Source organism: Pinus tabuliformis, chromosome 4_2 (assembly GCF_031772625.1).
Source record: "Pinus tabuliformis cultivar Carrire ecotype Pingquan chromosome 4_2, CPIR1, whole genome shotgun sequence".
Lineage (NCBI taxonomy): Eukaryota > Viridiplantae > Streptophyta > Pinopsida > Pinales > Pinaceae > Pinus > Pinus tabuliformis.
Window position 1 is genome coordinate 73,674,754 of NC_142304.1, and position 24,128 is coordinate 73,698,881.

The following is a 24,128-nucleotide window of genomic DNA, read 5'->3' on the forward strand; positions in this document are numbered from 1 at the left end:
TGTAATTTCCCATGCTTGTCTTCCCTAAATTCCTTCTTTGTGTTTATTATCCCTATTTCCCACATGTTCCCCTATCCCTAACAGTTCCCTTGTATTTATGTCCCCTTGGTGACAGCATTTGAAAAAGTCAAAAAGCAATTAATTGGGTGCCAAGTCAGCAATATATTTCAGTCATCTTGCCTTGATAACCATGTCAGAAACCGAATCAGATTATGAGCAGAGCTATGACAGTGATTCAACACCAGAGGTAGAAGTGCCAAGGTGGCATCATAAGGGTGGTAAGGGTGGTCGGCATGTCAGAGAGGAGCCCACTTCATTGGCTCATTTGCAAGCTTGTCCACTTGCAATGTCATGTTTTCGGTATCAACCATGCTTTGGATATTGTGAGAGGATCTCACAAATTCAACACCATAGAGAGCTGGTCCGCTTGTTTGTCCTACATTTTCACGATGGCCATGTGAACCTTGCAGGAGTGGATTTCACCTTATCACCTGAAATGGTTGCTCAAGCCACCGGGATACCAAATGTTGGGGAAGAGTGGACCAAGCATAAGCTGCTAGACAAATTTCATTATCAACCATACATCAAACCCGGATGCATGAGGCACCTTACTACTGTTTTTCCTTTCAGATTCCTAAGGGATGAGTATGCACCCTTGATGAGGCTCATTATGCGTTATTTCACTTGTGAGGGCAGATTTTCACGTTTATATTCGTACCATATCTGTGTGTTGATGCATTTCACCTGGGTACGAATGATGAACATTCCATTTTTCATGTGCCGAAATATAGAGAAGATGGTGCCTGTAGTGCAAAGGAAGAATCCCGCACAGCAGCTCAAAAGTATATATCATTATGCACTGATCGAGATCATAGTGATGCATCAGTTGGCACAACAGGGTATTTCTTGGGAGGATTTCATTTCTCGTGACTTCTTCATGATGCCACAGCCACCTCTCGAGGTTGTCCATGATGAGGGAGGGCCTTCACAGCAGTTTGATATTCCTAAGCCAGAGCATGTCAGCAATCCTCCTTATGTTACATATCAGAGAGGCCACAGGGCCTTATTTGCATCTGCACGGCGAGTATTATCTCCACATCAGGTGGAAGGGGTCTCGCCTTCTTCATCAGCACAACGAGTGTTATCTCCACATCAGGTGGAAGGGGCCTCGCTTTCGATAGCAACACAGGTACAAGAGAGAGGCAAGCACCCCAAGATTGATGAGGGGCCATCAGGTGATCCAGGCATAGATGTTGTTGACCTTGATATCAGTTCTCCTAGCCTAGAGCCAAAGGAGATCATCCAGCAACTAAGGGCTGAAAATGACTTGTTGCAGCAAAAGTTGGAAATGGCAAATTGGACAATCACATACTTAGAGCAGCGCAACAAGCAATTAGAGGATGAACACACTCTTGATGAGTTGCGGAGGATCCGAGAAGACCGGAACTTGGCTCGCAAGAGACCCGGTGATTTGACACCTAAGGAGCAAAGCTCTATGCTCATTCAGGTGAACACACATTTAGAGAGGTTGATAGCAAAGGAAAACAAGGACAAAGACATGCTCCGCCACATGAAGAACCATTATTGGGCCCGCATGCATGTGTGCAAAGCAAGAATGAAGGTACTAAAAGCACGCTTGGCCAAGGCACTAAAATGGAGGAAAAGGCCCGATCCGCTTCAAATTTTGGCTGAAGCCACCTTGAGGGAGCATGGTGCTCAATGACACACCTCTAGCTCAAATTTCAGGAAATTTTGGGCAATTTTGGTCAATTTTGACTTTTTTGTGCCAAAAACAGGTTTTTGCCCTCAACGCGTAGCGCGCTACCCTTAAGTTGGGGAGGTCCATTTCAGGAAAACTCAACATTTTTGGATTTTTCATGGCAAAATACACTTTCTCAGCCACTGCCAAGAAATTTCATGGAGATTTGAGCCCCCAAAAGGTCAAAAAACAAGTAAAAAATGACCTTCTGCCACTTTTTGGACACACAGGAAGCAGACTTGGGAGATTGCCATTTTGGAGGGGAAAATGGCCACCAAATTGAGAAATTCCACTTGGGCTGGAGAGTAGACATGCAGAACTTTCCAACAAGCCCACTTGTGCCTCATTTGGATGCCGGGAAGTGCCTCAAAAGTGGCATGAAATGCGCGCTACGCGTTGAGAAATGGCGCGCTACATGTTGGGAAAATTTGCCAGTTTTGCATCTTCAGCACAGGAAAACGCAACAATGACTAGTTTTGACTTTTTGGTTGGATTTTTCATCCTCCTTGATGTATTTGATGTAATTTCATGATTGACATGACACTTTTTACCTATTCTAGAAGATTCATTCATAAAATGGCAAAAAATCAATGAATGAATTGGTTTCCTAGCTTATAGAGGCAAGTTGTTTTGATTGCCTAGATTGTAGTGCTCAGTTTAGAATTGGTTGAAACAGCTCCTAGGATGATGAGCTCAACCCCTAGAGGAAAGGAAGTGTGTTAGCTTGCCTATATTATGTACTTTCTTAGTCATTTTCATGGTTGGACTCTTGAGGGATAAGCTTACACTGTTTTACTCTTTGTATCTCTGCAATTTTGGCAAAGGAAAGACCAGGGTTTTGCAGCACTATTTGGGATTCCTGTGGTGTTTTGTGTTGATGGTGTGCTTATATCATGTACTTGTAAGTTTGTTATGTGTATCATTTTCCTACTCCTCTTTTCTGCACATTAAGTAAATGAAGTGTTAAGGTAGAATTCATAATTTATATGCTCTGCCTTTAAGTTTGCTTAATATCTATGTTTTCATCTGTCTAAGGAGAAATCTCGAAGTTTTCTTGCTCTCTTTAGATCCTCACCGGTCATTTCTATCCCTTCACTTAATTCAAAGGCATCAAGACAATCTCCTACCTTGCCCCAAAAAGACCTCTGCAAAAACTGTGTCTCATCCCCGCACCCAAAACTGTTGTGCTCAGTTTTCCAACAAAACCCTAAAAATTTAAAATCAAACTTTCTCTATCAGTTTACTAGCCTAAAATCAGTGTTCCTTTATTGGTCATCTCAGCCCTTTGAAGATCTTTTGCCGAGATAGACCCGGAGAGAGCCCTCTCCTGTCCCCGTAGGGCTAGCTACAAGGCTAAGTGGTTTGATGTTGCCTTGGATTTTGTCTTTTTCAGCCTGAGGCCAAATTCAAGCGCTAACATATTGGTGACCATACTCGGGAGAACAAACTTGTTTGTGGATTGATGTGTTTATTTCATAAGTCTTAGACGGAGCCTGAAGTTATGCCATGTAGCCTTCGAAACGCTTTTTCTTTGCATAAGCGGAAGTAGATAAACACTGCTTCAGTCAATCTCCGTGAGCTTGTGAATACGGCACTTCGATTGCATTTTACCCCAGTTCATTTGCAAACTCTGAACTTTTGGATGATTAGTTGAGAGTTTCCACAGGTTGATTGGTTATTTTTTCCTTGATATCCAAACTGGCTTCAGATTCTAATCACATATTCAAATCTCATTCATGTCCAGCTGTTTTTGAGTATCTTGAAGACATTGATTTTGACGAGAGTTTTGAGTTGTCTTTGTTCAAAACCAAATCTGAAAGTGCACTTGATTCTCTAGTTCCCAACCCTGATTTTGATGTTTCCCTTGAAATCGAGAGACACAATAAATTGGTTGAAAATTTCATCCTAAGATACCTTCAGACAGATATCCAAGTCACTAATATTGCTAATTTCGTTGAAACTATATCTAGCAATATTGGATCTACTATCACGGCTTCAGTTCCGCACGAACAGACCAATCCTCCTTTTATTTCTATATCCCCTATAGTTACACATCCTGAATCCACAGTCAATTCTCCTTCCTCATCACATATCGCTTCTCCTCTGCCTACACCTTCCTATACTCCTCATACTACAACTACACCTACTCCACCTGCTACTCCTAGACCCAATCTACCTAAAGCAATGGCTGCCCGGTTTGCCCCACTTGCTCTTCCTCAAAATCTGCATGATATGCCAGCTGATTATCAGAGTAAAATTCCCATGTTTGATGGCACTCCTCAGGGTGTTTCCGCTCAGCAGCATATAGACAAGATGACAACTTTCTTTGATCTATATGAGATAGATGAAGAGGATGTAACTATGCGTTTGTTTGTACAAACATTCGGAGGAGAAGTAAGAAAATGGTTCAGAGGTTTGACAGCTAGAAGCATACCCACATTGGAAGAACTTCAGAAGCAGTTTCTAGATCGATGGGAAATCAGAAAAGATCCACTTCAGATCAATGCTGAGTACAACAATCTCAAACGTAATCATGGTGAGTCTGTTCAAGATTACATTATCAGATTTAACACAGTTTACAATGCTATTCCAGATGATTTAAGACCATCTAGAAAATCAGCACTTCTCAAATTCCCGGATGGCTTTGATCCGGAGATGGCCTATTCATTGCGAGATAGAGATCCGCCTACCTTGGAGGATATGCAGAAAATCGCTGTTAGTGTTGAAGCGAATTTGAATGATAAAAGAGCGAGGATGAAAGCCGAAAAGCGAGTGACAATCAAAGAAGAAGCTTCTACATCAGATCAGCTCCTTCGCAAGGTAGAAAGGGTAGAAAGGTTGCTTGAAAATACTCATCTCAGCAAGCCGGAACCGCAGATCCGTAATCCTAATTTCCGAGGTCCGCAGCAGCCACAATACAGAATTAAGCAGCGTGAAACAAGGGCACAAGAAACAACAGTACAACAGCAAATAAAACCTCCACTTCAGCAGAATTTTGTTAGCCAAGAATCCGAGGATGAAGGTGATACTATAGGAGAGGAAAATCACTTTTTCACTCCTGATGATTTGCCTACTTATATTACAGAAGAAGAAGAATTGGTGAGAAATTCCTGATGTTTGTTAGCCAAGAATCTGAGGATGAAGGTGATATTATAGGAGAGGAAAATCACTTTTTCACTCCTGATGATTTGCCTACTTATATTACAGAAGAAGAAGAATTGGTGAGAAATTCCATCATACATCAGGATGAGGATTATATCTTATCAAATGATGCAGCCCTCGTGGAAGAATCGGAGGAGTACCAAAGAGGATATCTCAATGCTTTATCCGCTCAGCAGAGACAATTAAGAAATCGAGCTGTTCCCATAAATCCCATTCAGAAGAGGAAAGATACTTCAACAAAAAATGATTCAGCTTCCCCACAGACAAAAGGAAAAGATATAATTGATCCCCCAGCAAGTCAATCATCTTCAGCAGATAAGGTAAATCAACCACCAAGCATAATGAAGGATAAAGTTGAGAGAAGAGAAGTTCCGGCCAAAGAAGGTGAAAAGGTTTCAGCATTTAGTTTGGAGAATGAAAGTTCAAAGCTGAAAGTGTCTATTCCATTGACTGAAATCATGAAAAACACCACCTACCGAGGTCAAATTTCCAAAATTCTGAACATTGATCCAATGCTTGACACGGTAAATGTAGAAGATGATCAGCCGGAATTAATTTTTGGGCCTACTTTAAATGGTGAGTCTCTTGAAAAATGATGTTCCTCCCTTTTATATTAGTTTGAGGTTGCACGAGTATGTTTTGCACAATGCTATGTTTGACTCGGTACTTCGCATAATTTGATGCCGAAAGCAATAATGGAAAGGTTGGGATTGGACATCACAAGAAGATATCATGATTTGTATTCATTTGATTCCAGCCGGGTAAAGTGTATTGGATTGATCAAGGAATTGGTGGTAAGCCTAGATCAAATTCCAGCTAAGAATGTCTTGATGGATGTGGTTGTGGCGGATATTCCTCCGCGTTTTGGTATGTTGCTTTCAAGATCTTGGGGAGCTAAGTTGAAAGGTACACTTCAGCTAGATTTTTCTTATGCTACAATTCCAGTCTTCGGTCAAATGAGAAAATTATATCGGGAGCAAAAGATGAAATACATGATAACTAGCAAAGAAAAGCCAATAAATCATCCTGTAAATTATGTACATACAGATTTGGAGTCATTTGTTTTGTTTGCTGATAATTTTAATGAGATAGATAGTGAGTTAGTTCAGGCAGAAGATATACCAGAGATTACTGAAAATTTTAGAGAAGTTCTACAAAAGGAAAGAGAAGAAAAGTCAGCTGCCATGAGGAAAACAGCTGAAGCTAAGGGGCAGCAAACAAAAAAAACAGAGGCAACACAGTTTCAGCAGTTGGAGGAAGATGAAGGTGGTCTTTGGACCATGGATTTCGATGGCGCTGTGGGCAGCGATGGTGTTGGTATTGGTGTGTGGATTCGAAGTCCCTTTTCTGCCCAAGACAAAGTCCCAAGCAAGGTGAGAGTGTGTTCTTATAAACTAGCATTTGATTGTTCAAACAATGAGGCAGAATACGAGGCTCTTATTGCTGGCCTTAAAATTCTTCGCAAGTTGAAAGCAAAGAAGATTGCAGTCTATGGCGACTCCGAGTTGGTGATAAAGCAAGTTAAAGGTGAGTTTCAGGCCAAGCATCCTCGCATGAGAGCATATCGAAATGATGTCCTAGATATTTTGAAATTATTTTCTGAACATACTTTGACATGTGTGCCCTGCATACAAAATGGTGTTGCTGATGCATTGGCCAAGGCAGCAAGTAACTTAAAAATTCCAATGAATTCCAGCAACAAATTTGAGATTTATGTGAAACACCGCCCCATAGTTCCGGATAATCAACGATGTTGGCAAGTCTTCTAGGATGATGAAGAAATCAAAGATTTTCTGCAGATTGAAGGTGAGTTTAAGGACATCTCCATAGATACTGAACCAGATGAGGTAAATCAAATGGATGTGCTGCAACTTAAGGATAATTTTATTCCTAAAGGATTGATTCCTTTGGAAGAGCTGTTTGATCAAGATGATGTGGCCCGCAAGCCGACATTGAGACCAACTGAAGAAGGTGTTGAGGAGGTAAACATTGGAGCAGCTGAGAATCCCAAGATGGTAAAGCTATCTAAGTCATTGTCACCAAAGGTAAAGAAGGAGTATGTCAGATTGTTGTCTTCGTTTTCTAATGTCTTTGCATGGGATTATTCAGATCTGAAAACATATGATACTAATATCATTCAGCATACTATTCCTATAAAGCCAAATCAAAAACCTTTCCGCCAAAAGTTGAGGAGAATCAATCCTAAATTGCTGCCATTGATAGAAAAAGAAGTGAATAGGTTGTACAAGTCTGGAATCATAGTACCTATCAGATTTTCCGATTGGATATCCAATTCGGTACCCTTAAGAAAGAAGACTAGTGAGATCCGTTTATGCATTGACTTCAGAAATTTGAATAAGGTGTCTTTAAAGGACAATTATCCGCTGCCCAAAATGGATCATATATTGCAGCGAGTAGTTGGAGCATCAAGGATGTTGCTACTCGATGGCTATTCTGGGTACAATCAGATTTTGGTGCATGAGGATGATCGTGACAAAACCGCATTCACTACTCCATGGGGAACATTTCATTATGCAAAAATGCCATTTGGTTTGAAAAATGCAGGTGCCACTTTTCAGCGTGCGATGGACATGGCCTTTGCCAATGAGAAAGATGTCTTTTTAGTTGTTTACCTTGATGATTTGACTGTATTTTCAAAATCTGATGAAGAACATTTATATCACTTGAAAATTGTTTTTCAAAAGTGCAGAAAATATGGTATTTCGCTGAATCCAAAGAAAAGTCTTTTCGCCATGAGTGAAGGCAAGCTCTTGGGTCACATCATTTCCAAAGATGGCATCCGTATAGATCCTGCACGTGTTGAAGCTATTCAACAACTTGAGCAGCCCCGGAACAAAAAAGAAATACAGTCCTTTAATGGTAAGCTGAATTTTCTGCGTCGTTTCATTCCGAATCTTGCTGAGCACCTTAGAGAAATCACAAACATGCTGAAAAAGGACAGCCAACTCAAGTGGACTAAAGAGGCGGTAAAATCTTTCAATTTGGTAAAGTTGGTTTTATCTTCAGCCCCTACTTTAATCAGTCCGGATTACACACAAGATTTTATTCTGTTTTCATTTGCTTCTGAGCACACATTGGCAGCTGTACTAATGCAAAAGAGAGATGGAGTTGAAAAGCCTATTGCTTTTTTCAGCCGTATTATCAGAGATGGAGCATTAAAGTATAACATCATTGAAAAACAAGCACTTGCGCTTGTGAAGGCCTTGAAAGATTTCCGTGTGTATATATTGCATTCCCACATTATAGCATATGTTCCTAACGCGGCAGTAAAGGATGTGTTGGTACAGGCAGAACCAGAAGGAAGGCGGGGAAAGTGGATTGCTGCATTATTAGAGTATGATGTGGAAATTAAACCTACTAAGTTGATCAAAGGGCAAGGTCTTGCCAAGTTGATGGCTGAAACAAATCTACATGTCCTAGACATCAATTTGATAGCTGCCATGTCCGATGAAGATGAGGAGAATTCAGCACAACAGGTATCTGACATCTTTATTTCTTCTCCTTGGTATGCTGATATTGTATATGTACTTCAAAATTTGCCTTCACCTCCCGGGATGCCTCGAAATAAAAGTAGGACATTGAAGTTAAAAGCAGCCAAGTTTTGCATCCTTAAATCTGCACTATATTGGAAAGACCCTGGTGGAATATTGCTGAATTGTTTGGTCGAGGAGGAAGCCAAAATAGTGGTGGAAGATTTTCATAAAGGTGACTGTGGGGGTCATTTGTTTTGGAAGACTACAACAAATAAGATCCTAAGGGCAGGTTTTTATTGGCCTTCATTGTTTTCAGATGTATATAAAGCTGTTAAGAGTTGTCATGAGTGCCAAATTTTTCAAGGGAAATAGAAATTGCAGCCATTGCCTCTCAAACCAATTGAAGTCAGCGCACCATTTCAGCAGTGGGGCTTGGATTTTATTGGTGAGATTCATCCGGCATCGTCAAGACATCATAGATGGATATTGACAACTACAGATTACTTCACAAAATGGATTGAAGCCATTCCCACCCGGCAGGCCACAGATGCGGTAATTATTTCTTTCCTTGAAAATAATATACTGTCACGTTTTGGCTGTCCAAGTAAGTTAATTACAGATAATGCAACAACATTTAAATCAAAGAGAATGGTTGACTTTTTCTACAAGTATAATATCAGTTTGGGGCATTCTACCGCCTACCATCTGCAAGGAAATGGGTTGGCAGAATCTTCAAATAAGTCCTTGGTAAATATCATTAAAAAGTTGCTGGAAATCAATAAGAAGAGCTGGCATAAAAAGTTAGTGAATGCACTGTGGGCTGATAGGGTAAGTCATAAGAAGTCAATTGGCATGTCTCCTTTTGAGTTGGTGTACGGAACAGATGCAGTGTTTCCTACTTCGCTTGCTATTCCGGTAGTCAAATTGCTTCAAGAAGCTGGTAGTGAGGAAGATACCATGCAAAGGCGGACTAATCAAATGATTCATTTACAGCAGACACGGGAGGAGGTTCTTCACAATACGCTCAAGTTGCAAGAGCGCATAAAGAAGATTTAAGACCGGAAAGCAAAATCAGATGACTTTCAAATAGATGATGTGGTTTTGAAGTGGGATGCTCGGAATGAAGACAAAGGGAAGCACGACAAATATGATAATTTATGGAAGGGTCCCTATAAGATCGCAACATATCGTGGCCAAAATGCTTTTCTTCTCAAGGAAATGAACGGAGATGATTATCCCAGAGGGTTGATCAATGGTCGACTGCTAAAGAGGTACCATGTCTGAGCATTTTCTGTTCTTGTCACCATCATTGTATATACCATTTTACTTCTGTTTTATCACATGTGTGTGTTGATCTTTCATCCTCAGTCTGGGGCCCGCGGTGAAGGCTATAATTCTGAAGATGGAGATTGGTTGGTTTGAGGTTTGTCAAGGTGTTTTTATCAGTCCATTTTCTGTCCACAATTGAGTTAGTTTGGGTCAAAGTTGTGTCCAATTTTCAGTCAAATTTGCAGTCACTAAAGCTGTTAGAGTTTGTGTCAAATGAGTAAATAATGACTCCATCGCCCAATGGTTGAAAGCATTGGTCTGCTCTCCCAGAGGTTTGCGGTTCTTGGCACCTCCAAGGAGCTACCATCCCCATTGGAGCCAATGTTAGAGTCGGTCTAGTAGCCCTCCACCAGAGATCAAAGCTCTTTGCATTTCATGATTAGGTGTCTCATCAGTGTGATCATGTTGCATTCCATTAGGCATGCCATAATCCTGGTGGAGGGAGTTTGTGTCGTTATTCCCCTCTTGTTTGGCACTGCTGGTTCAGGTTTGTTCAAGTAAATAAAATCCTCAAAGGTTCATTCATCTTGCTTTAAGTTTTAAGGTCTTAGGTCTAGGGTTGAGTCCATTTTTGTCTTGAGAAGTCATAAAGGACCAGCAGGCCAGAGGGATGTCCTTCATTAAACATTATTTCAAAAATTCTCATCATTGTACAGCTAAATTTTCACCTTGTTCTCAAAAACTCTGTTTTGAAAACAAAGGTCATTATCTCATTTTTGTAAAAAATCTCAAAATTTCAAATTCTTCAAATGTCGAAGTGCGGCCTTGGTCTCCTTTGCCAAAGCATCCTAGAAGCTATCCCTGCAAAAATTTTCAGAAGAAATCATCATTTCAACCAATTTTTCAAAGAAAAGAAATCAAAGGTCAGAGCCAATTAATTCAAAAAGTGTCAACACTCAAAACATTACAAAGTGGGTTTTGGGCAAGTAAAAATCAAAAGGAAACCTATAAAAGCACATCACTCCTCATTTACAACTCATTTGCCTTTTACAAGCTAAGTGAATCCTTGCAAAGTCGATTTGAGGAGTTCTTGAGCAAGTTGAGCAGTTTCAGGGGCGCGCTACGCGTCAGGAGAGGCGCGCTACGCGTCAGGCAGACTTTTTCAGTGTTATTTTACAAGTGCGCTACGCGTCAGAGGGGCGCTACGCGTTGGGCAGGGCGCGCTACGCGTTGGGGTTTCAGCTCAATAAACTGCCAGCAAGTCATCAAATCGATTTTTCTCTGAGGAAAAGTGCAGGTAGGCTTCTCCTCTATGCCTAGATTTGGTTTTGCAAATTGAAAAAGAGAATTAATATGTTCAAATGCTATGTGAATGATAAATCAAAACCCTCCCTTGTTATGGAAAATTTAAAGTTTCAATGCTACTAGGGTTTCAAATTTCTCTTGCTGTCCAAGGTTGCCCATTTGTAAATCCCTTTTACCCTCATTTTAATCATCTTTCTCCCTCAAATTTTCCCTTGAAATTTCATCATTCTCCTCTTTAAAATTCCTAAAAGCATACTTAATTCCTAAATCCTACTTCACTTTAGAATCCCACAATTTTGTAATTTCCCATGCTTGTCTTCCCTAAATTCCTTCTTTGTGTTTATTCTCCCTAATTCCCACATGTTCCCCTATCCCTAACAGTTCCCTTGTATTTATGTCCCCTTGGTGACAACATTTGAAAAAGTCAAAAAGCAGTTAATTGGGTGCCAAGTCAACAATATATTTCAGTCATCTTGCCTTGATAACCATGTCAGAAACCGAATCAGATTATGAGCAGAGCTATGACAGTGATTCAACACCAGAGGTAGAAGTGCCAAGGAGGCATCATAAGGGTGGTAAGGGTGGTCGGCATGTCAGAGAGGAGCCCACTTCATTGGCTCATTTGCAAGCTTGTCCACTTGCAATGTCATGTTTTCGGTATCAATCATGCTTTGGATATTGTGAGAGGATCTCACAAATTCAACACCATAGAGAGTTGGTCCGCTTGTTTGTCCTACATTTGCACAATGGCCATGTGAACCTTGCAGGAGTGGATTTCACCTTATCACCTGAAATGGTTGCTCAAGCCACCAGGATACCAAATGTTGGGGAAGAGTGGACCAAGCGTAAGCTGCTAGACAAATTTCATTATCAACCATACATCAAACCTGGATGCATGAGGCACCTTACTGCTGTTTTTCCTTTCAGATTCCTAAGGGATGAGTATGCACCCTTGATGAGGCTCATTATGCGTTATTTCACTTGTGAGGGCAGATTTTCACGTTTATATTCGTACCATATCCGTTTGTTGATGCATTTCACCCAGGTACGAATGATGAACATTCCATTTTTCATGTGCCAAAATATAGAGAAGATGGTGCCCGTAGTGCAAAGGAAGAATCCCGCACAGCAGCTCAAAAGTATATATCATTATGCACTGATCGAGATCATAGTGATGCATTAGTTGGCACAACAGGGTATTGCTTAGGAGGATTTCATTTCTCGTGACTTCTTATTGTGCCACAGCCACCTCCCGAGGTTGTCCATGATGAGGGAGGGCCTTCACAGCAGTTTGATATTCCTGAGCCAGAGCATGTCAGCACTCCTCCTTATGTTACATATCAGAGAGGCCATAGGGCCTTATTTGCATCTGCACGACGAGTATTATCTCCACATCAGGTGGAAGGGGTCTCGCCTTCTTCATCAGCACAGCGAGTGTTATCTCCACATCAGGTGGAAGGGGCCTCGCTTTCGACAGCAACACAGGTACAAGAGAGAGGCAAGCACCCCAAGATTGATGAGGGGCCATCAGGTGATCCAGGCATAGATGTTTTTGACCTTGATATCAGTTCTCCTAGCCTAGAGCCAAAAGAGATCATCCAGCAACTAAGGGCTGAAAATGACTTGTTGCAGCAAAAGTTGGAAATGGAAAATTGGACAATCACATACTTAGAGCAACGCAACAAGCAATTAGAGGATGAACACACTCTTGATGAGTTGCGGAGGATCCGAGAAGACTGGAACTTGGCTCGCAAGAGACCCGGTGATTTGACACCTAAGGAGCAAAGCTCTATGCTCATTCAGGTGAACACACATTTAGAGAGGTTGATAGCAAAGGCAAACAGGGACAAAGACATGCTCCGCCACATGAAGAACCATTATTGGGCCCGCATGCATGTGTGCAAAGCAAAAATGAAGGTACTTAAAGCACGCTTGGCCAAGGCACTAAAACGGAGGAAAAGGCCCGATCTGCTTCAAATTTTGGCTGAAGCCACCTTGAGGGAGCATGGTGCTCAATGACACACCTCCAGCTCAAATTTCAGGAAATTTTGAGCAATTTTGGTCAATTTTGACTTTTTTGTGCCAAAAACAGGTTTTTGCCCTCAACGCGTAGCGCGCCGCGCGCTACCCTTAAGTTGGGGAGGTCCATTTCAGGAAAACTCAAAATTTTTGCATTTTTCATGGAAAAATACACTTGCTCAGCCACTACCAAGAAATTTTATGGAGATTTGAGCCCCCAAAAGGTCAAAAAACAAGCAAAAAATGACCTTCTGCCACTTTTTGGACACACAGGAAGCAGTCTTGGGAGATTGCAATTTTGGAGGGGCAAATGGCCACCAAATTGAGAAATTCCACTTGGGCTGGAGAGTAGACATCCCGACCTTTCCATCAAGCCCACTTGTGCCTCATTTGGATGCCGGGAAGTGCCTCAAAAGTGGCCTGAAAGGCGCGCTACACGTTGAGAAATGGCGCGCTACGCGTTGGGAAAATTTGCCAGTTTTGCATCTTCAACACAGGAAAACGCAGCAGTGACTAGTTTTGACTTTTTGGTTGGATTTTTCATCCTCCTTGATGTATTTGATGTAATTTCATGATGTACATGACACTTTTTACCTATTCTAGAAGATTCATTCATAAAAGGGCAAAAAATCAATGAATGAATTGGTTTCCTAGCTTATAGAGGCAAGTTGTTTTGATTGCCTAGATTGTAGTGCTCGACCCCTAGAGGCAAGGAAGTGTGTTATCTTGCCTATATTATGTACTTTCTTAGTCATTTTCATGGTTGGACTCTTGAGGGATAAGCTTAGACTGTTTTACTCTTTGTATCTCTGCAATTTTGGCAAAGGAAAGACCAGGGTTTTGCAACACTATTTGGGATTCCTTTGGTGTTTTGTGTTGATGGTGTGCTTCTCTCATGTACTTGTAAGTTTGTTATGTGTATCATTTTCCTACTCCTCTTTTCTGCACATTAAGTAAATGAAGTGTTAAGGTAGAATTCATAATTTATATGCTCTGCCTTTAAGTTTGCTTAATATCTATGTTTTCATCTGTCTAAGGAGAACTCTCGAAGGTTTCTTGCTCTCTTTAGCTCCTCACCGGTCATTTCTATCCATTCACTTAATTCAAAGGCATCAAGACAATCTCCTACCTTGCCCCAAAAATACCTCTGCAAAAACTGTGTCTCATCCCCACACCCAAAATTGTCGTGCTCAGTTTTCCAACAAAACCCTAAAAATTTAAAATCAAACTTTCTCTATTAGTTTACTAGCCTAAAATCAGTGTTTCTTTATTGGTCATCTCAGCCCTTTGAAGATCTTTTGCCGAGATAGACCCGGAGAGAGCCCTCTCCTGTCCCCGTAGGGCTAGCTACGAGGCTAAGTGGTTTGATGTTGCCTTGGATTTTGTCTTTTTCAGCCTGAGGCCAAATTCAAGCGCTAACAGGTAGCTCAAAACTGCTCTCTTGTTTCAGTTTGAAAAACTATAATACCTTTCCCTACTGGAGTACACTTAGCCTTATTCCCCATGCTGATTTGAAAATTCATTCTTTCTTCCTGATAATTTGAAAAACATTCTTAGATTCCTGTGATATGCCTAGAAGCTCCACTGTCTATATACCAAACCTCCGAGGAGGCAGATCTTGCTAGGTAAGCAACTTCTTCTTCCAATATGGAAGCCAACATAGAATACTCGTAATTTTTGTCTCTTGTGCATTCTTCTGAAAATCTGCACGAGTCTCCTTGAGTGGATGCTTCTACATCATGCTCTTGACGCATAATTGATTTTCCTTTCCTGTCACTGAATCTTTGCTCTAATACCATGTGAAAATTTCTAAACAGAAATTCTATTACTGCAACAACTGATTTTCATCTACTTAGTATTCCCAATAAGTTTTTATGAAACCCCTTCAGTAAATATTAAAATAAATTCTACTACAAATATCACACCATTATACAGAAGCAAATATATGCACAATAATCAATCACATCAACCCAATTATTTTTGGACAATTGTCCCTGGAAAAACCCAATGTGGGAAAACAGTGCAGTAGAGGAGGATTTTATTAATCATCATCAACAATTACTTTTACAGAAAAATTACATAGACACTGGGAGAAAACACCTGAGACTTTTCTCCAATACTTTCTGACACCCTTGAGAGCTTCCTTTCTCTACTGCGTCATTTTGCGTGGCTTTGTGCAGCTCTGGTCCCTCTCTGCGTCATCCCTGCGTCTATTTGATTTGCGTCTCCCTCTGCGCTGTCTCTCAAAGTCCCTGCGTCACTTCTTCTGAGCTCCCCGACTACTGCTAATCCCCCCTCTTCCTCCAACTTGCAACTCTCCCTCTGAAATCGATCTCCTTCTCTGTTATGAATATAATTCATAACAAGTAAACTAAAATAAATTAATGTAAACATTAAATAATCAAATATTGGTTATGTCCAGTCACGAAAGGTCACCTGCTTAGGTATATATATGCTGATCCTCATTGTAAAATTCATCACTTATATATTTTTAGATATAATAAATTATTATTACAAAATACCTCTTGTGTATTTTTACGTTCAAGCCAACAAGCTATCAATTTTTATGCTTCAATGGTATCAGAGCCATGACGCACAATATAATCATTCAGTTCTTTGAATGTTGTTCGCCGCACAATGTGCCATTACCTTCACATCCTGAATGTGTTGAGCAGTTTAGTAAAATTCAAGAAGCATTTCAGCATTTAGAAAAATCATATGCAGAAGTTAAAGCATGTCGAAAGGAAAGCGATTACAAGGAAAATGATCTAGATAATGATTCCGATGAAGCTTATACAAATCAAGATGAGGATTTAAGCTGATCTTGATGTGAATGAGGATGATATAGATCAAGATAATGATTTTGATGTAGATGATATCGATCAAGATAATGATTTTGATGTAGATGATATCGATCAAGATGAAAATCTAGATGACGCTGATCTTGATGTGGATGAGGACCATCTTGAAAAACGAGAAAATGAACAATATCATAACCATGAGAAAGATGAAGAAGAAGACATTGTTGATTTGTGCCAAGTAACAATATTTAGTACGGATGGTACTACCCCACCTAAACCTTATACTATTATTGTGCCCAAGCAGGGAAAGTGCAAGGATCTTGTGAAGGATGTAAGCGTTGCTTGCTCCTTAAAAAATGATGAGAAGCTTTTAATGGCAGAGATATATAATCATAAAATAATTCGTTTCTTAGAAAATCCATTTGATCCACTATCTCCTATCAGGGATGATCAACACCTTGCAACATATAGGCTTTGTCAAGAAGAATCACCCTTGCTGGAATTTATGCATCGTCGAGAGGAGGAAGATTACTTCAGTACTCAAAGTACTGGATATTGGAAACCATTTGGTACACCTCTAATAACAAGGTTGCAAGATGATGTTCACACTGGAGCTAACCTTCAGGCAAAATTACAGACGTTGCTTGCTCCTTTGCTGCGAACCAAAAAATTGCTTCATGATTCATTTGGAGGAATTGCAAGGACTTCATTGGTTGTGACAGTTGGGCTTTCACCACGTCATCGAGGAGAGACAACAAACACACAGAATATCTGCAGATTGTATGAGATGTTGGATAAAAATGAGAATGAAAATCAGGCTGTAGCAATTTCTGCTGCTACTAAACCACCAATACTCACTAAAAAGGAGAAACATATTTATGGTATTGATGAAAGACGTTGCAAACAGAATAAGAGCAAGGCATTAATATTGTTTGAGGATGTGGATGGCATGGAAATATTCACTGCTTTAGCTGGTGAATTGAATGAAACATCAAAGATGACTGAGGCCATTAATGAAGCTTTAGAGAAAGGGAAAGCTTTTAAGGCTAAATTCTGTGTTAATATGCATAATCGTCTGGAGGGCTTTTGCACATTAGAAGGTGTGCCAACTAACATCCTCATTAGCGGAGTAGCTGCTAAAAATAGAGTTGTAGAAGGTGATGTGGTAGCCATTGTATTGGATTCAATATCTTCATGGGCCAAACTGAAATGTGCTTGATTTAGATTATGGGGCTGCCAGCAGTATCTTTCCAAAGAGAAAATCTTTGAAAACCAAATTGAAGGTGGTTAGTTCTGGAAAAACTAACTGTCCCGAGTTGCTAATCAATGATATTTCAGATGTAAGTGATCAAAATGGTTGGTCAGGTAATGACCATACTTCTTTCTTTATTAACATGATTGATGCTTATTCTAATGAAGGATGGAAAGGGCAAGGCCAAGAAAAGATTAGGCCAGGAAAGGAGCTTCAAAAGGCTGCATCAAAGATACTGCAGTGTAGGCTTACAGTTCGTGTAGCCTTCCATCGTCTTGATTCTTTGTGCTTGGTGGGGAGTCTTCCAAAATTTGACTTTGATTCCGAGGGGCAAATAAATAGCAAGGATATTTTCTGCCCAGAGTGTGACTACAAAGTTGACTAGTTTGATTTAGTTAATAATCACTTCGGAACAACTTTTGAAATTGGCGATCACTGGGAGAAAGTTTTTGCTGAAGCAGTTGTGAATAAAGATGGAGATGAGAACCTTTTTTATTTGGAAGGTATGCCATCTGATGATTCAAAGGATGATGATTATGACCCTGAAAGTCCAGAGAAGCCTAATAGTAGCCAATAGGAAAAGGCTTCAAATTCTGAAAGTGGTGACAACTCTGATGTGTCCTCAGAAGATAGCTAGGAGAATTACCATGAGTACTTGGCAGATTTAGGAAAAAGAAAGTCCAAAATGGCCAGAGGCCAGAAGTGTTTGGAAAGTTCTAAATTACCTGTAATATCAGATTTAAATGAGCGTGGTAATGTTACGTACCCTGTGTCGGGGAAAAGATATATGGCCTATCTTGGCTGATAAACGAGTTCTGAATCTAATAATGAGATTCCATTAGTATTTCGAGACAATGAATTTAGACACAGGCCAGAGTTTTCTTCCATAGATTTCTCTGTTATTTATGACAATCATTCAAAGCTGTCAGTCCACGCCTCTGCCCCCGCCATGTTGCCTTTTCACCAACTGCTTCCACAAATCGTGCCACTCTCAATCCACGTTGTTGCCATTTGGTTGCCGATAATAATGGTGAGAATAATTGGAAGGAAAATAGCCTCCGGTAATTGGTTGTCGATCATAATGGTATTGGTCGGTGTTATAATCTATGGTGTTCTGACGGTGCAACTCATTTGGAGCCACTCAACAGGCCTCTTCCCTGCTCGATGGATTCCACGGAAGTGTAGGTTACATTTTTGAACCAAATGAAGAATGTGAAGAGATCATGAAGCATTAACATACGAAATTTTGAAATGAAGCAGAGGCAACCTCCACGTCAAGCGTTGTGTCCCTAGATACATCATAGACCGTCACAAGTGATAGGTTATGTCAGACGGGTTGATATATGGTCGATTGTTATATATAGAGATCTGTGTAATATATACATATACTGTCACGGGTGATAGGCTATGTCAGACGGGTCGATATATGGTCGATTGTTATATATAGAGATCTGTGTAATATATACTCGAACAGGGATACATTACTATGGCGCTAGTTCCATCGTATAATCACATTATAGACTAATTAACATCTAATTTAAAAAAAACACTTATAATATATATATATATTATTAAAAAAATATTTAAAAAATAGATTAAAAAAAATTAGAGTTATTAACCAAAAAAATAAAAAAGAAATACAAGGGAATATTACTCATGAGCTACATGACGAGAGGATGGCTAGATTATATAGATCGAGATGACAAACACTAAGTGAAGAAAATCCACAACATTAAAGCTTTGAGGACAAAGCTTTTGAAGGAAGAGGCTATGTTATGAATATAATTCATAACAAGTAAAATAAATAAAATTAATGTAAATATTAAATAATCAAATATTGGTTATGTTAAATAGTCATTAAGTTAAGTGAAAACGCATGTCTAAAAGACATGCTAGTCAAGAAAGGACGCATGCCTAGGTATATATATGCAGGTCTTCATTGTAACATTCATCACTAATACATTTTTATATATAATATTTTATTATTACAAAATACTTCATGTATTTTTACATTCAAGCCAACAAGCTATCAATTTTTATGCTTCATTCTCTTTGAGAATCGATTTTCCTTGAGATATTGAGTATCTGCTGATGTCTCTCAACTGACCCTCAAGTCTCCTCTTATTTTTTATTTTTATTTTTGAGTCTTCAATGACAGAGATTAAGTCCTTAATCAACAACTAAGATTATATTTGGCTTGATCCTCGTCATTTAGAACCTTCTCACCTAGTTCTATATTAATACCCATTAATATTTGAATTTTCCTAAGTTTAGACTTAGGAACTTCATAAAAATATTAATTATTTTAATATCTCTCCAACTGGATGGAATTTCCCAAAATGATTTATGGGTTTTGGAGATTTTATATGCCTTAGCCTATCCACCAATTTTCATACCTATATCACATCCGATGCTACTAAAAATCAATAGGACGCTCTCAACGAAAATGTTTGTGTGCGTCTGAAACTCTCTGGACGCTCTCTCTACCACTGTGTGAGGGCATTTGTAGTTGCTCGGATGCTCTCAGGAAAACCCTGTGCGTAGGTAAAAACCAGTGGATATTCTCAAAAACCCTCATGCTCTCTCTTCCACTTGCTATGCGTGCATCCGAGACGACCTGGACGCTCTCAAGACTACTCTGTTCGAGCGTCCGGGGACCAACACCTTCAGATCTGCCTCTGAACCATTGGACGCTCCCTTAAGCCTCTATGCCAGTGTCTAGGGCTCTTTGGATGTTCCCATAAGCATGTGTTCCAGCATATAGGGACTAAAATGCCTAGTTCTTTGCCAACGTCTGGGAATCATAAAACCTTAAGTCAGAACGAGCCTTGCGCTTGTGATTTTGGACCCTTGCACGATCTCTTTCCGTCGAACCTGTGCGGACCAAGACAAAAGAGAAGAATAGAAGATGGATTGATCAATGTGTTGAAATGAGCTTGAGGTCGTTTCTATTTATAGGATTTCCTGAGGGTTCACTTGGGGTTAAGGTCGACCTAAGCAGTTACCCATGTGGTTAGGGTCGACCCCTTCCATAATGCATGTATGAATAAAATAATTCAAAACTTAACTTCCGCTTGATCAAATTGGGTGATATTTAGGCCGATTTTGGTCCTCTCGAAAAGAGGAATTTATTGAAAGCGTCATCTTGATAATTTGAGTTGTCCATTGTGGAATTTGACCCTAGTTTCAAAAACTAACAATCCCTCTCAACTAGGAAGAATTCCACCTACCAATATTTGTTAGTTGATCTTCCCATCATCCTGTAATGCTTTGACTATCTCTGCTCAATTCTATTCGTTGAAAATTTCTCGAATCTAAAATAACAATAATCGAGGAGCAATAACTTCCACCCATACTGAGCACTAATATAACTCATCATACAAGGGAGCACATCTTTGACCCTCTAATCTCATCGGGGAGCTCATCCTCAACCTGAAATCACAAAAGGGGAGTAAATCCCAACCCAATCCTATTTCCTACTGATATTCCCATCAATGAATCCTAGTAGTCATGTGGTAGAACACCTACATTATAATTTCCTTGGGTTGTACACCCCAAGTACACCCTCAACTTGTTGGCCAAACAAGGAGCGGTATTTCCAACAAGCCTTGCTTGTGGGCATGATGCCAACTAGGGTATACTCTTTAAACACCAGACAGAGGAGAAACATTCTCCGACCCTATAAATATAGGGGAGCAACATTCTTCAACCCTATGAGTAACATATAGGGGAGTACCCCATTGTCCAGAGATCCCTCAACCCCAGGAGCCCTCTATCTCAATTCCTCGCCTTCAGAGCTCAAACAAGGTAGGAAGAGTTGGCTTAGTGCCCTTGATCAGCGCTGACCCTTATCCGGAGGGGACACATCCTCCAATACAAGTTTCTCTCTAAATACCAAGAACTTTCCCTTTGGTAATGCCTTAGTGAGAATATTTGCAATCTATTCATCTGTCAATATGTGATGGAGCTTGAAAGCTCCTCTCTACACCATGTATCAAATAAGGTGATATCGAATATCAATATGCTTGTACTTGTCATGGAACACAAGATTTTTTTCCAAACTTATCCCACTCTTGTTGTTGTAGTATATCAATGTAGTGTCTAGGACCTGCTCAAATAGCTCTCCAAAGAGCTTTCTCAACCAAACTGCTTCACTAGATGCAATGTATTTTTCTTCAGCGATGCCCAATGCTATAGAATTTTGTTTCCTACTCATATAGGATATCATGGAAGATCCAAGGCTAAAACAACATCCAAATGTACTCTTTCTGTCGATAACATTGCCATCCCAGTCAACGTCAGTGTATCCATGAAGTTGAACATCTTTGGTAGAATATCCCAGGCCAAGTGTGATCGACCCATGCAAATATCTCAATATGTGTTTAGCAATTATCCAATGTGTGTGGAGGGGCTCAGTCATGAATTGACTCAATGTGTTTACTGCATAGCATATGTCTGGACGGGTGTTCATAAGGAACATCAGAGCCCCAATTAGTTGTCTATACTTGGATGGATTTTCCAAGTCTGGTCCTGCAACTTCTCCACATAACTTCTTGAAGTTCATTTCCATTGGTGTAACCATGGATTTGCATTCAATCATTCCAAATATTTCTAGCAACTTCACAACATATTTTCCTTGTGAAAGGAAAATCTCACCAGGCCTTTGCCACACCTCAAGGCCTAAAAAGTAGTGCATAAGACCAAGGTCTTTCATCTCAAATTCAGAGGCTAGCTTCCTCTTACACTCGATCATCAGAGGCTCACTACCTATCAAGAATAGATTGTCAACATATAAAACCAAAATTAATGGCATACCTTGAACTACCTTGAAGTATAGGTTGGGATCAACATTGCTTCTTGTGAATCTAAACTTCACTAAGTAACTGTCAATGTGTGCATACCAAGCTCTGGGAGCTTGCTTCAACCCATATAATGCCTTCTTTAGCCTGCAAACATGTGTTCTTCGATATTCCACTTCAAATCCCTATGGTTGTTCAACATATACTTCTTCCTGTAACATGCCATGAAGGAATGCGGTATTTACATCCATTTGATGAAGAGTCCATCCCTGACTCGTAACAAGGGAAACTATAGAACAAATGGTTGTATATCGAGCCACGGGAGCAAATTTGTCATCATAATCTTCTCCCTCTTTCTGAGAGAATCCTCGAGCTGCGAACCTTTCTTTGTATTTTCAATGCTGTCATCAATTCCATGTTTGATCTTGAATAGTCACTTTGAAGTCACAACAAACTTCCCATTCGGTCTAGGTACAACATCCCATATATCATTTTTAACAATCAATTCATATTCCTTAGACATCGCATCCTTCCAAACTTATTCTTTTACAACTGCTTCGAATGAGGAAGATTCGGCTTGAATCATAGTGCTCATGACTCTAACATATCCCTGATACCTGCATGGTTGCTTTCTTTCTCTGAATGAACTACGAATGGGAACATTTCTTTTAGCATTCTTGTAAAGTATCACAGAGCCAAAGTGGTCTCTTCCTAGTAGGATGACCACTTGGAGGAGGATCTAATGGATCCATAGGCTCTGTGAGATCATCATCAACATCAGACTCGAGTACATAAAGACCATTTAGAATATCCCAGTCATCATTCTCTTCCTTCAGAGGAGGAGGCAGAGGAAGTTCTCTTGCTTTTCCAAGAGCTGCATTTTCATCGAATGCTATGTCCCTACTAATTTCGACCTTCCTCTGACCAGGAATATATATTATATATGCTTTAGAATTTTCACAATAACCTACAAACGTACCTTTTCTTCGTGTAACTTCCAATTTGTTCCTTTTGTCCTTCGACACATGGAAATATACGAGGCATCCAAATACATGAAGATGGCTAATATCAAGCTTGATACCTGCACATATTTCTTCAAGGGTCTTGTTTTCTAATGCTTGATGAGGCACCCCGTTTTGAACATATACAATAGTAGATGCACTTCGACCCAAAATAACTTTGGCACCTTTTGATCATGGAGCATGGCATGGGAAACTTCTACTATAGACTTGTTCTTCCTTTCAACCAACCCATTATGTTCAAGAGTATATGGCACAATTGTTTCCTTCTTGATCCCTTATTTATCGCAAAATGCTATGAATTATTTTGACATGCATTCTCCACCATTTTCGGACCGAAAGACTTTGATTCTATTTCTTGATTGATTTTTAATCAAGGCTTTGAATTCCTTGAATATTTCAAAGGCTTCATCCTTGTGCTTAAGGTAGTATATCCATGTATTTCTTGAGAATACGTCAATAAAGGTGATGTAGTAGAGATGACCACCAACATAATGTACATGCATCAGACCACATATATCAGAATGAATGAGATGGAGGATGTCATTTGTGTTGTTCTTATTAGAGGGAAATGGTCCCATTGTTTTCTTTCCACTCGCACAACTTGGACAAACTCAATCATGATGAGCTTGAACATCGAGAATACCCGAGACAAATTTCTTCAACTTCGAAAGTGAATCATAGTGTATATGAGCCAGCCTGCGGTGCTGTAGCTCACTCAGATGATTGGTATTATGAACCAATGCTAGAAGAGGTTTTCAAGTGACTCTATAGAATACTTCAAATCTCAATCCTAATGTGAATGCATCTCCCATAGGTGAATCAACATGCCAAGTCAGAAATTTTCCTTTGATGAAGGAAACCCTCATTCCTTTATCTTCCAATGCAGATATAGATACCAAATTATTCATTAATCCTGGTACATACATAACATCATGCAACAAAACTGATTCCCCAAAATTCAGCTGAAATTTGACAGACCCAAAGCCTTTTATTGGATGAGTGGAGTTGTCTCCAAGAATGATATTTAGCCTAGTCTCCCTCTCTACTAGATTAGAGAGGACTTCCTTGTATCCAGAGAAATGACAAGTGGCCCCACTATCAACCAACCAAATATCCCACGAATCCGGTGGAGAAGAACTAGTAAGAGCAGAGATAAGAATGTATTCAGGTTTATTTACAGCATTAATTTCATACCTGGGATCCCTTGACTTCTTTTGAGGAGGAGGATACTATTCACGGTCGCTTG